This window comes from Rattus norvegicus, chromosome X (genome assembly GCF_021556685.1).
Source record: "Rattus norvegicus strain SHRSP/BbbUtx chromosome X, alternate assembly SHRSP_T2T, whole genome shotgun sequence".
Classification (NCBI taxonomy): domain Eukaryota; kingdom Metazoa; phylum Chordata; class Mammalia; order Rodentia; family Muridae; genus Rattus; species Rattus norvegicus.
Genome location: NC_141554.1, coordinates 69,698,865 through 69,711,638, shown reverse-complemented (window position 1 = coordinate 69,711,638; position 12,774 = coordinate 69,698,865).

Below are 12,774 nucleotides of genomic sequence, written 5' to 3'. Positions count from 1 at the left end.
TTCTTGTTATACAGGTCTTTTACTTGCTTGCTTAGAGATATTTATGTTATTTGTGGCTATTGTTAAAGATAATGTTTCTCTAACTTCTTCCTCATCTTATAACTTGTGTAGAAGAGGGCTACTGATTTCTTTGAGTTAATCGTATATCCAGCCACTTTGTTGAAGGTGTTTATCAGATGTAGGAGTTCCCTGTAGAATTTTTGGGGTCACTTATGTATATTATTATATATTCTTCAAATTACAAAACTTTGACTTCTTCCTGGACCATTTGTATCCCCTTAATCATCTTTAGTTGTCATATTGCTCTATTTAGAACACCAAGTACTATATTGGAGACAAATAGGGAGAATGGACAGCATTGTCATGTCCATGATTTTAGTGGAAATTCTTCAAGTTTCTTTTCATTTAATTTGATGTTGGCTATTGGGTTTATATATATCCCTATCCTCTCCAAGACTTTTATCATGGAGGGGTATTTGATTTTGTCAAATGTGTTTTCTGCATCTAGTGAGATGATCATGCAGTTTTGTTTTTTTCTTTCAGTTCATTTATATGTTGGATTATGTTGATGTATTTTCATATAGTCAACCATCTCTGGTATGAAGCCTACCTGATCATGGAGTATGACATCTTTGATGTGTTCTTGGATTTGGTTTGCAAGTATTCTATTGGGTAATTTAATAAGGGAGATTGGTCTGAAATTTGTTCTTTAAGTCTTTGCATAGTTTAGATATCAGAGATACTGTGGTCTCATAGAATGAGTTTGACAGTGTTCCATCTTTTTCTATTTTGTGGTATAGTTTGAAAATCTACTTGAATTCTGTGCTAAAATCATCTGTTGTGGGGCTTCTTTTGGTTGGGGGACTTTAAATGATTTCTTCTATTTCCTTATGGGTTATAGGGCTATTCAGATAGTTTACGTGATCTTGATTTATCTTTGGTAATTTATATCTGTCTAGATAATCATTCTTATCATTTAGATTTTCTAATTTCATGGAGTATAGGCTTTTGAAATAAGACGTAAAGATTCTTTGAATTTCCTCAATGTATGCTGTTATGTTTCCCATTTCATTTCTAATTTTGTTAATTTAGACTCTCTGCCTTTTTTCATTTGGATAAGGGTTTATCTGTTGATTTTCTTAAAGAAACAGCTCTTGGTTTCCTTGAATCTTTGTATTGTTCTCTTTGTTTATATGTGAATGATGTCATCCCTGAGTTTGATTATTTCACACTGTCTGCTCCTGGGTGTGTTTCTTTTTATTCTTCCAGAGCCTTCAGATACATTTCAGGCAGGGTCCCAAGATGGTTAGAGGACCTGCCAAGTTCCTCTTGACTGAAGAGCAAGCCCAGAGCTAAGCAATGGGGTTCAGCAGAATGTGCATGTGCAAACATAGTTTTTCAATCTACAAGAAAAATGCTATTGTAAGACAAAATAACATAATAACATGAGATGATTCATCTTAAAATCTAGGAATAAGGCTGGCAATATGAAGAATTTGAAAAAGTTCTTGCCTAGCATACACAGGCACATATGTTTGATCTAGAGTACTGCAAAAACTAGGCTTAATAGCATATGCTTATCATCATAGCACTTGAACTGTGAAGTAAGGTGAAACAAAAGTTCAAGGTCATCTTGGAATACAGACATAGTAGATAGGAAAGAACATTAGTCCATGCACTATCTTGTTTCAAAATTAAAATTCCTTTTCTCCTTCTTTAGTGCAGTTTTATTTGGTTTTACCAATCATAAATAATTATTTAAAACAATAAGCTGGTTTTTATCCAGTCTCATGTAGTACTGCACTAAGAAATAAAGAAAATGTAATGATAAAATGACTCTTAATGATATTCTGCTACACTCACTTATCAGTGCTCATTCAGCCTTCATCAGAGAAGCCTCCTGCAGCAGATGGAAACAAATGCAGAGACCCAGGGCCAGACAATATTCAGAGAGGGAGAGAGTTTGGAACATTTAGCCCTAAATGGATTGTCCCCATCAAATCTTCCCCTAAAGGTTTAATATCTTAGGGTTTAACTACTGTGAACAGACATCATGGCCAAGGCAACTTTTATAAGAACAACACTTGATTGGGGCTGGCTTACAGATTCAGAGATTCATTCCAGTATCATCAAGGTGGGTACATGGCAGCATCCAGTCATGCATGACACAGGAGGAACTGAGAGTTCTACATCTTCATCTGAAGGCTGCTAGCAGAACACTGGTTTCCAGGCAGCTAGGACAAGGGTATTAAAGTCCACACCCACAGTGACACACCTACTCTAGCAAGGCTATACCTTTTAATAGTGCCACTTCCTGGGCTAAGCCTATACAAACCATCACATTTAGGAAAACCTGCAGAAGAGGAGTCAAAAAGAGTGTGAGAGCCAGAGGGGATAGAGGACATCAAGAAAACAAGGCTCTCTAAATCAGCATGAGCAAAGCTTATACGGACTCAGACAGTGAAACAGGATTCACAGAGCCTACTCAGGTCTCAGGTCTTCAGTGTATATAGTATGACTTTCAGTTTAGTGTTTTGTGGGATCCCTGATTGTGTGAATGAGTGGATCTCTGATTCCTGTGGCTTCTCTTGGGCTCTTTTTTCTTCTGTTGGCTTTTCCTGTTTAACTTGGACATGATTTTTTTAAAATCTTCTTATTATACTTTGTTTTATATATTTTTAAATGGATAAGTGAATGAATAAATGAAAACCAAACTACTAAGGTAAAGTTAAATAAATGAACTGTTATTTATACCTCCTGGGAGAGTGAAACTATTTTCTCCAATAGGGGTAGCTGGATATATTCCAGAGCAGGCCATATATTAAGCAGTAGTTAGCCAACACAGAATGAAATTCCAGTTTTTTTTGTGTGCTTTTATTTAGTTTCAAGTTTATAGTCTCTCTCTCTCTCTCTCTCTCTCTCTCTCTCTCTCTCTCTCTCTCTCCTATTTTTTTCTTTTTGGGTGATGTTTTATTTTGTTTTCTTGATTTGGGGATTGTTGATGAATTGGGCTTTTCCTTTTTGTTTTATGTTTTTGAGAAAGAACTTAAAGTTCGGTGAATAGCGATAGGAAAAGGATACGAAAGGACTTGGGGGAGGAGAAAAATATTATCAAAATATATTTAAAATTAAAATTATTTTAAATAATAAAAATATAATGAAAACAAGCCAAACATGAAAACAACATCTGAAAATTCATGAAATATTTCAGGGCATGAAAGTAAATAAATGCTAACCAATGTCATTGTTACAGTATAACTCTCTTTTAAAGTTGATAAATGTGACTTGTAGCTAAGTTAGCAAAATATTAACTATATCTCTTCAATAGGGCATAAAAGCAAAAGTAGAGATTTATGAAGATGATTAATATTACTACAAAAACAGCAAAATAAAGCAGAAATAAATAATGTTGCTATGCTTCTATAAATAAGCAACCAAAACACAAAACACGATATATTCAACTGTGCTAAACTGCTTGCACTAGCTGTGGTTGGCATTAGCTACCAATGACATGTTCACATGCACACATCATATAAGAGCGGGAGTAAGAAGGTTACAGGTATGGTGATGAAATGAGAAAATAAAGCATGCATAGACAGTCAGTTGGAGAATACTTGGGAGTGGAGAGAGACAAAGGAGTATGGTATGAAAACCTGAAGTTGAAACCAAGGAATATTTGTCAGAGAGGGCAATCCTTACCTCACTGTTGTTTGGGTGACACAAAGCATTACTAGAATTCCATATACCATAATGCAGGAGCCTGAAGGCATAGGGGATGTATTGTACTGAAGCACTTAAGCATCTGTGTGAACTTAGGATCTTAACCACTGAAAATTCTATGAATGGGAATAACTATGATACAACACAGGATTGAATTTAAGGCTTGCTCCACATATGCAGAAATCAATAAAAAGAACATATATAAATACTGTTATTTACAAACAGTTCTCTAGTACGACGTGCTTTGAAATTTATTATGAATACAAAGTTCACCAGTGTTTTCTACTAAAACTTAACAGTGAGAATGATGTTAGTTATACATAGTACTTCAGTCATATTCCTCTCTGAATGGCAATAGACAGCATAAATCCAAATGGAGACAATTTAGTACAACTCATAAGAATGAGAAAAGGGAGAAATCTGGAGGAAACCTTTAACCCAAAAATGTGCAAACAAAGAAAACACAAAAGTCTCTGTGGTGGTTTAAATGAGCATGTCCTCCCATGGGTTTATAAATTTAAAATTTTGGTTCCCTGTTGGTGGAACTGTTAGAAAAGGATTAGGAGGTATGGCCTTGGTGAGGCTGTGTCTCTGGGGCATGCTTTGAAGTTTCAAAACACTCACACCATTTCCAATGTTACCTCTCAGCCTTGAAGATCCCGATGTGTGCTCTCAGCTTTCGTTTCTACCAAGCCTTTGTTCTACTGTCACGGACTCTACCCATCTGAAACTGTAAGTTGAAGTAAATGCTTTTTATAAGTTGTGTTGGTTGTGGTGATCAATTACATCAGTAGAAAAATAGCCAAGACAGACTGTAATATTTGGAAACATAGGGACTTCAATGGCCAAATTCAAAACAAATAACTCAGTTCTAGCCCTGAAATTTTTTCTTTGTTGGCTTGTGTTATTTAGTAGGCACCTTGATGTTCTATTTTAGGTTAGAGGACAGCTCTATTATAACACAGATGTGTCCCATACCTCTTGTATGAAACCTTCAAGTTATATCTGCACTGCCAATACCTACCTGGGGGACCCATGCATATCTCAGGTCTGTGCTGAAAGATAAGATGTCCTTTTTATGAGTCCCTTTCTAAGAAATCCACATATTGTTGATTGTGAACTATATTGTCAAATGACAAATATAAAATCTACAGAAGATAAAAACATAAAATGATACCCATAATTTTTCCTGCCCTCAAATATAACTACCACTAAACTGTTGCTGTATTTCTGTTATATTTTGTGCATTAATATGTATCTGAGTAACTGTGTTTATCTTCTCTATTTAATTTGCTCTCTGTTTTACATAACAATAATGTGATGGGAGACTTGACTCTTAATCACTTTGCTTTTCAAAAATGCCATTGAAAGAGCCTTGCATTCATCTTGTCCTTAGTTTCTAAAAGATTCCTACTTTGTAAATTTCATCTATCTGTTCCTCTACCCATAGCCTGTCTTTTTATGCTGGACAAGAGAAAAGATATACTTTATCTGTCATACTGCTTTGGAGTACAAACTTTTTTGACAAAACTTGTAGGCCACTGTATTTTCCTAAAATCACCACTGATTCCTTCTTGCCACAAATTGGGCACTCACATTCTATTGGACTCTTGAAACTTCTTGCAGATAATAATCATACAGAGAAATAAAACTACCAACCCAACTCAGAAGAGTGGTAGATGGTAGAGGAAAACAATTGGATATTACAAAATAAGCATTCTGGAGAAATTCAATGAATTTTAATTGTAGGATCATGTGACAGGGGTCATCTTGATGGATGGATGGATGGAACACTTCCTTCTTTGACAGTATGTTGGCACTTAGGAACTATACCTGTACTGTTATTGCATGTAATCTTAATAAATTACAGTGGATTTTAGTGGAATAATTTGAATAGCTGCTATTACTGCCTACTGGTTTTCTTATTATTAGCCTCTGCTCATAGTGCCTCTAGCCTGGTGAAGCCAAATGGACCACTGTTAGTTTGGAAAAGGCTTGAAGGCAGGGAACCTAGCCTTTTATCCATTTAGGCTGACAAAAGTAAATAATTCTGCAGCTATTACAAAGAAGGAATATGGCCATAATCTCTTACATAAGGTTCTCATCAACCCAGTGGGAGAACCAAGAAAGCCTGCAAGGGAGGAGAAAGGGCTTTCAGAAGTTAGCCCAGAAGTTTGTTAGGAGACTAAAAGAGAAAGGAGGGGGATAAAAAGAGAAAAAAGACCTGGATATCAAGAAATGGAGAAACATGGTAATGATATAGGAAAATTATTTAGTCAAGTGTTTCATAATTTAATTTTTCTTAACAGATGATTAATATTATATTATGTAAATATTCAAGAATTATCTTATCTATTCATCAGTTGATAGACATGTAGGCTGATTTTATTCCCTATCTATTGTGAACAGAGCAATTATGCAAATGGATGAGCAAGCGTTTTTATACTAGGATATAATGCCCGTTAGCTATATTCCCTAGAGTGGTGTAGCTGATTATATGGTAGATCTAGTTCTAGCTTTTAAGGTAAGTTCCACAGGTTCTTGAGTCATAGAATATAGATAAGTAAGTATTTACCCAGCAACTTCACCTCTAGTTTTGATAGTGCTTCATGGAGGAGCTATGAATGCTATCAGAGGGAAAAAGTAATAATTACTCTTGCCCAGCTATGAATGTGAACTAAAACAATGACTGGCCTGGCAAGTGAAACCCACTGATATAATAATGGCATGGATGATGTGAGGGTAACTAACTACTTTCTAATCAGATTTAAAGCCAACTACAGAAGATGAAACCATATTTGGTACCATTGTTAGCTCAGAAACCTGTGGCTAGCTAGACAGGTCATAGGTCCTAGAGAACAGCTTAATTCTATTATTCCACTAAATGCACATATTGTTAAATCCATACCTCATGACTTAACGTTATATCTATAGATTGGTGTGTCTGTCAACCCTCATTAGATAAGTGTCTGTTTACAGCAGATAGCAATTAACACAGACAATCATTACTAGTCAAAGTGCACAGAACAAAGACTATGAAATACTCACCCCTAAATTAGATACCTATATCTCATCTTATATTCCCAAATATCAGGGATCACTTTGGGTAGAAGGGATGGAAAAGGGATTAGTGCCAGTGGTGATAGATGACTATGAGGAAAGAGAGTCCTCTGGACACATACAGTAGTTCATATGCTGAAAAAGCAGTGTGCATAAGACCTGTGCACGCCCATGCCAGACAGATCCTGAGCATGGAGAAGGGAGGTAAAGAATAATGATTCTACAATAGTGGAGGAGAATATTTACGTAGCACTAATTGGTCTGGAAAAATTTTAAATGGATACCAAATTGGGATAAGAGTGAATCAGGGAAGAGATGAGGTAAGAAGGGTTAATATAATCAAAAAATATTATATGTAACTCTCAAAGAACTAATAAAATTGTAAAAAAAAAATAAGAAGACAATGCCTTTTGGTCAAGATAGTCCAAGTTATTCCCAAAACAATTCGAGTACTTATTTAACCCTTACTTGCCTCTCAGCGTTTAAGAGTAAGTCCCCATTGCTGAGGACATCACAGTTTTAATACAAAATTTGGATGCTTTACGTTGGATCTAAGATGATCCAACTATGGTCTAGCTTCCAAGGTACTAGAAAATACTATGCACTCTAACATAACATGAAAGCAACATCTATGAAACCCAATAATGACCTGCATGGCAAGATACCATATGGCACTCACATGTTGATGGTAAGCAACACTTAATTGAACTGAAGGCCCATTCAACAGGAGGGAAATCATGCCTGTTTACAGAAATTTAACCAACTTCCTAGAGCTAGTAGGGTCATGAGTATTAGAAAACAGTCCTCTATCTGACTTTGCCAGGGTAGCATAATTTCTGACTGCATTCTAATCTTATCCTTACAGATAAGTATAGCTATCACCATTCCTCATAGAAGTGTTTCTTTACACCAAGTGGAGACCATCACAGAAAACCATACTTGAACATAATGCAGAAACCAAAAGATTATGCAGTGTCGATGGCTACATCTACATCAGGGCTCCTGTGTCTACTGATCAGGGTGGAAAGGTTATAAGAGCCAAAAGATCCATATGTCTGCTGTGAAGCAATCTTTTCTGAAATGGATCCATTAACAAGTCTGGAATAATGGCAGTAGACATAAAATAGACATACAAAGGTACAAGGTAAAAATTTCATCATGTCCTATCCCTATACAAACTGACTTCTGGGAGAAAGAAAATTAGCCTTTCACAGGAATCAGCTTCTTTATTGATTCTCCAAAGTGGTCAAGCTTGAAATAATGTGTGTGTGTGTGTGTGTGTGTGTGTGTGTGTGTGTGTGTGTGTGGATAGTCAACAGGTTATATTTTTCTGCATGTATATAAGTATGTATATACAAATTATATATATGGAATCATCATCATCATCACCACCATCAACATCATCATCACCATCATCACAGAATATAGGCTCTCAAAATGAGAGTGAGGGGTGGCATGGAGGACATTAAAAGGAAAGTACTAGGGAAGGGCTGGAAAGGGGGACTGTGATGTAATTCTATCTTAATTTGAAAATGCAGTACAATGAACTCAATAATTAAGATGACTCTTTTGAGCACAAAATGGGTTGCTGCTTTGTGTTGATCTAATCATGTAGTCTGTGTCTTTTCAAGGATAGTTGAGACCATTAATGCCTAGGGTTATTACTGAGAGATAGTTGCTATTGTTCCAGTTATATTAATTATTCTCCTTGTTTGTTAACACATTGGTGCTATTGCTTCTTATCCACACAAGGGGTTTGCTGTTTTGTTGAGTTGGACTTGATTCATTTTTAACTATCTCCCATTTACTATTCTTTCACTTTTATGAGATTTCTGTCTTCTGCTCTTGTATGATAACTACCTTTATTCTTTTGTATCTAGAATCACTTTATTTTCTCTTATAAGCTGAAGGTAACTCATAAAATTACTTATCTTGGCAGGTATTTGTTTTTCTTAAATTTTATGAAATATTTTCTAGATATTTTAATCTTGGCAAACTATTTGCTTTCAAGGCTAGAAATATGTAATGCCTTGTTTTCCTGGCTTTCAGCACATTTCTGTTCATACATCTGACATTATTTGAAAGAATATGCCCTAGGAATTAAATTGTCTTTGTCTCTTGCTATTTTCAATGATTCTTTATATTTTAGAGTTGTTTTATGTTTCTTCTCTTTCTTTAATTGAAAATAGTTTTTTTTTCATACAATATATTATGATTACAGTTTCGCCTTCCCCCACGGCTCTCAGGTTCTCCCCTCCTCTGGTCCCTGCCAGATCCATATCCTTCTGGTTTCTCAAAATATAACAGACATCCACATAAAATAATAAAATAAATCAATAACAAACAATTTGGAGTGTGTCAAAACAACCAAACAGGAAAAAGAGTCAAGGAAAATGTGCTGTTCATGACCTCCTTTCTTGCCAATAAAGGCATGATTGGCTGTGATCACAAATGGTGGATCCTTAGACACAGAAACCAAGGCATGACAACCACAAGTGAAGAGACCTCAGGCATTGATGAGCCCTTTCTGAAATAGACTCTTGGGAGGCAGCTTCTGTAAGACATTCATTTAATGGGAGAAAACAAAGGCTACTAAATTCTTTGTGATAGTGGGAAGGAGCTTTCAGGGCAAGTATACATCATTGCCAGGGGCCAGGGTACTGGGGATGCCTCATTAGCATAAGGAAGAATTCCAGGTGCTGCTGGACATGACCTTCTAAGGGGAGAGGAAGTTAAACATAACTACCATGATATGTGGCCTCCTCTGTGGAAGCAAAGCTGAGGGCACAAGGTTATGTGCTCAGGAAGACACAGGCCTGGGGTGGGGTGAGGGAATAATACTCCTGCTGATCTCAGGACTCTATTTCCGGGTTTAAACACATTGACCTTAGGCCTGTGCCTCCCATATCTGTCCCATGGCTCCCAGTTGTCACAGAAATGCATAAGAAACATATGGATTCATTTGAACACTCAGGAATTCCATAAAACCCCCAAAGTAGAAACCATGGTATATAGGCAAACAAAAAACAAACTAAGAAAACTTCCTTGGCTTAACATTGTGAGACAAAGAACCTCCACAGATGCCATTGTGTTTGTTTTATATTGGGAAACAGCTGGACATAGAGCCTATCCTTGAGAGTGTTGTGTTTCGTTAAAGACAATTCCTTGAAGAAAACAATTTTTTCATTTGTAAGTGATTAGATCCTTTGATGGGGTCCCCATCAGTTCTAGGACCCCATCTGGTGAAGACCCATTCCGACCCTATGTTAGATTTCAGAGTCCCTGTGAATTCAGAGGTGCACTCTACCTTTAATTTTTTCAAGCTTATTTTTAATGATCATTCATAAAATCCTTAACCTCCCTTTTATCCCAGCTCAGAACAAATGTAGTGAGAAAGAAAGGATATGGGGGCCCCTGTGCACAGGGACCCAGAAGTAGGGGCAGGCCCTTCTGGTGGCTGCCCTCATGGAGAGCTGAAACTGAGTCCCAAGGAGCAACTTCAGACTCAAGACCAGAGGTAAGACCAACTTTTCTGCTCCAAGTGACCTGCCTGGTGGACTCAGGACACACAAAGGCAAACTTCCTCTGGGACCAGATGCTTCTGGTTACTAACTGGCGCCCAAACCTCCCTGATCCTAGCCCACAGTTCCCTGCTTCCAAACCCCATGGGCAAGAGAGCTGATCGTCCAGAGATGTGGGCAATCCTGAGACTGCAGGGCAGAAGAGACCACCACTTCTGCCCACATTTGCCCACATCCCTGGCCCAAGAGGAAACTGTATACTGCCTCTGGGCACAGGAAGATAGGGGCATTCAAGCTGCAGGAGCCCTGCAGTCCAGACTGCTTCCAGATCTGAATGGACCCTGTCAAAAAGCTCCCTGCACCCAAATCCCATGGGAGGGAGAGCTCGACCTTCAGAAGGGCAGACATACCTGGGAAACCAGAGGAGACTATTCTCTGCTTACATTTCTGACTCTAGAGGAAAATGTCTAGCAACATCTGGGCCCTCTGTGCACAGGGACCCAGGAGAAGTAGGGGCAGGCCCTTCTGGATCCCACCCACCTGAATACCTGAATACCTGAACAACTACACGCCTGGAAGCAGAAAACTCTGTTCCCATAACTGGCTGAAAGAAAACAGGTCTACAGCACTCCTGACACAGAGGAATATGGGAATGTCAAGTCACTGTCAGAAATTGCAAACAAGTAACACCAGAGATAGGCCGATGGTGAGAGGCAAGCACAGGAATCCAAGCAACAGAAACCAAGACTACATGGCACCATCAAAGCCCAATTCTCCCACCAAAGCAAAAACTGAATATCCAAACACACCAGAAAATCAAGATCTAGATTTAAAACCACATTTGATAATGATGAGGGAGGATTTTAAGAAAGACATAAAGAACTGCCTTACAGAAATGCAGGAAAACACAAGAAAACAAGTAGAAGATCTTAGAGAGGAAACTCAAAACTCCCTGAAAGAATTACAGGAAAAAATAATCAAACAGGTGAAGGAATTGAAAATGGAAATAGAAACAATAAAGCACAAAGGGAGACAACCCTGGATATAGAAAACAAAAGTAAGAGACAAAGAACCGCAGATACAAGCATCGCCAAGAGAATGTAAGAGATAGAAGAGAGAATCTCAGGAGTAGAAGATTCCATAGAAATCATCCACACAACAGTCAAAGATAATGTAAAATGGAAAACACTACTGGCCCAAAACTACAGGAAATCCAGGACACAATGAGGAGTTCAAACCTAAGGATAATAGGTACAGAAGATAGTGAAGACTCCCAACACAAAGGAACAGTAAATATCTTTAACAAAATCATAGAAGAAAACTTCCCTAACCTAAAGAAAGAGATGCCTATAAACATATAAGAAGCTTACAGAACTCCAAACAAATGGGACCAGAAAAGAAACTCCTCCCATCAAATAATAGTCAAAACAGCAAATGCACAAAGCAAAGAAAGATTATGAAAGGCAGTAAGGGAAAAAAGTCAAGTAACATATAAAGGCAGACCTATCAGAATTACACCAGACTTCACACCAGAGACTATGAAAGCCAGAAGATCCTGGACAGATGGCATACAGACCCTAAGAGAACACAAATGCCAGCCCAGGTTACTGTATCCAGCAAAACTCTCAATTAACATAGATGGAGAAATCAAGATATTCCATGACAAAACCAAACTTACACAATATCTTTCTACAAATCCAGCCCAAAAGGATAATAAATGGTAAAGCCCAACACAAGAAGGCAAGCTACCCCCTTGAAAAAGCAAGAAACTAATTGTTTTGCAACAAAACAAAGACAAGACAAGCACACAAACATAATCTCACCTCCAAATATGAAGATAACAGGAAGCAACAATCACTGTTCCTTAATATATCTCAACATCAATGGACTCAATTCCCCAATCAAAAGAGAAAGCTTAACAAATGGGATACATAATGACGACCCAGTACTTTGCTGCCTACAGGAAACACACCTCAGAGACAAAGGCAGATACTACCTCAGAGAAAAAGGCTGGAAAACTATTTTCCAAGAAAATGTTCTGGAGAAGCAAGCTGGAGTAGCCATTCTAATATCAAATAAAATTGATTTTCAACCAAAAGTCTTCAAAAAAGATAAGGAAGGACACTTGTTCATCAAAGGAAAAATCCACCAAGATGAACTCTCAATCCTAAATATCTATGCTCCAAATACAAGGGCACCTACATACATAAAAGAAACCTTACTAAAGCTCAAAGCACACATTGCACCTCACACAATAATAGTAGGAGATTTCAATACTCCACTCTCATCAGTGGACAGATTATGGAAACAGAAATTAAACAGAGACATAGACAGACTAACAGAAGTTAAGAACCAAATAGACTTAACAAATATTTATAGAACATTCTATCCTAAAATAAAAGGATATACTTCTTCTCAACACCTCATGGTGCTTTCTCAAAAATTGACCATATAATCAGGCACAAAACAGGCC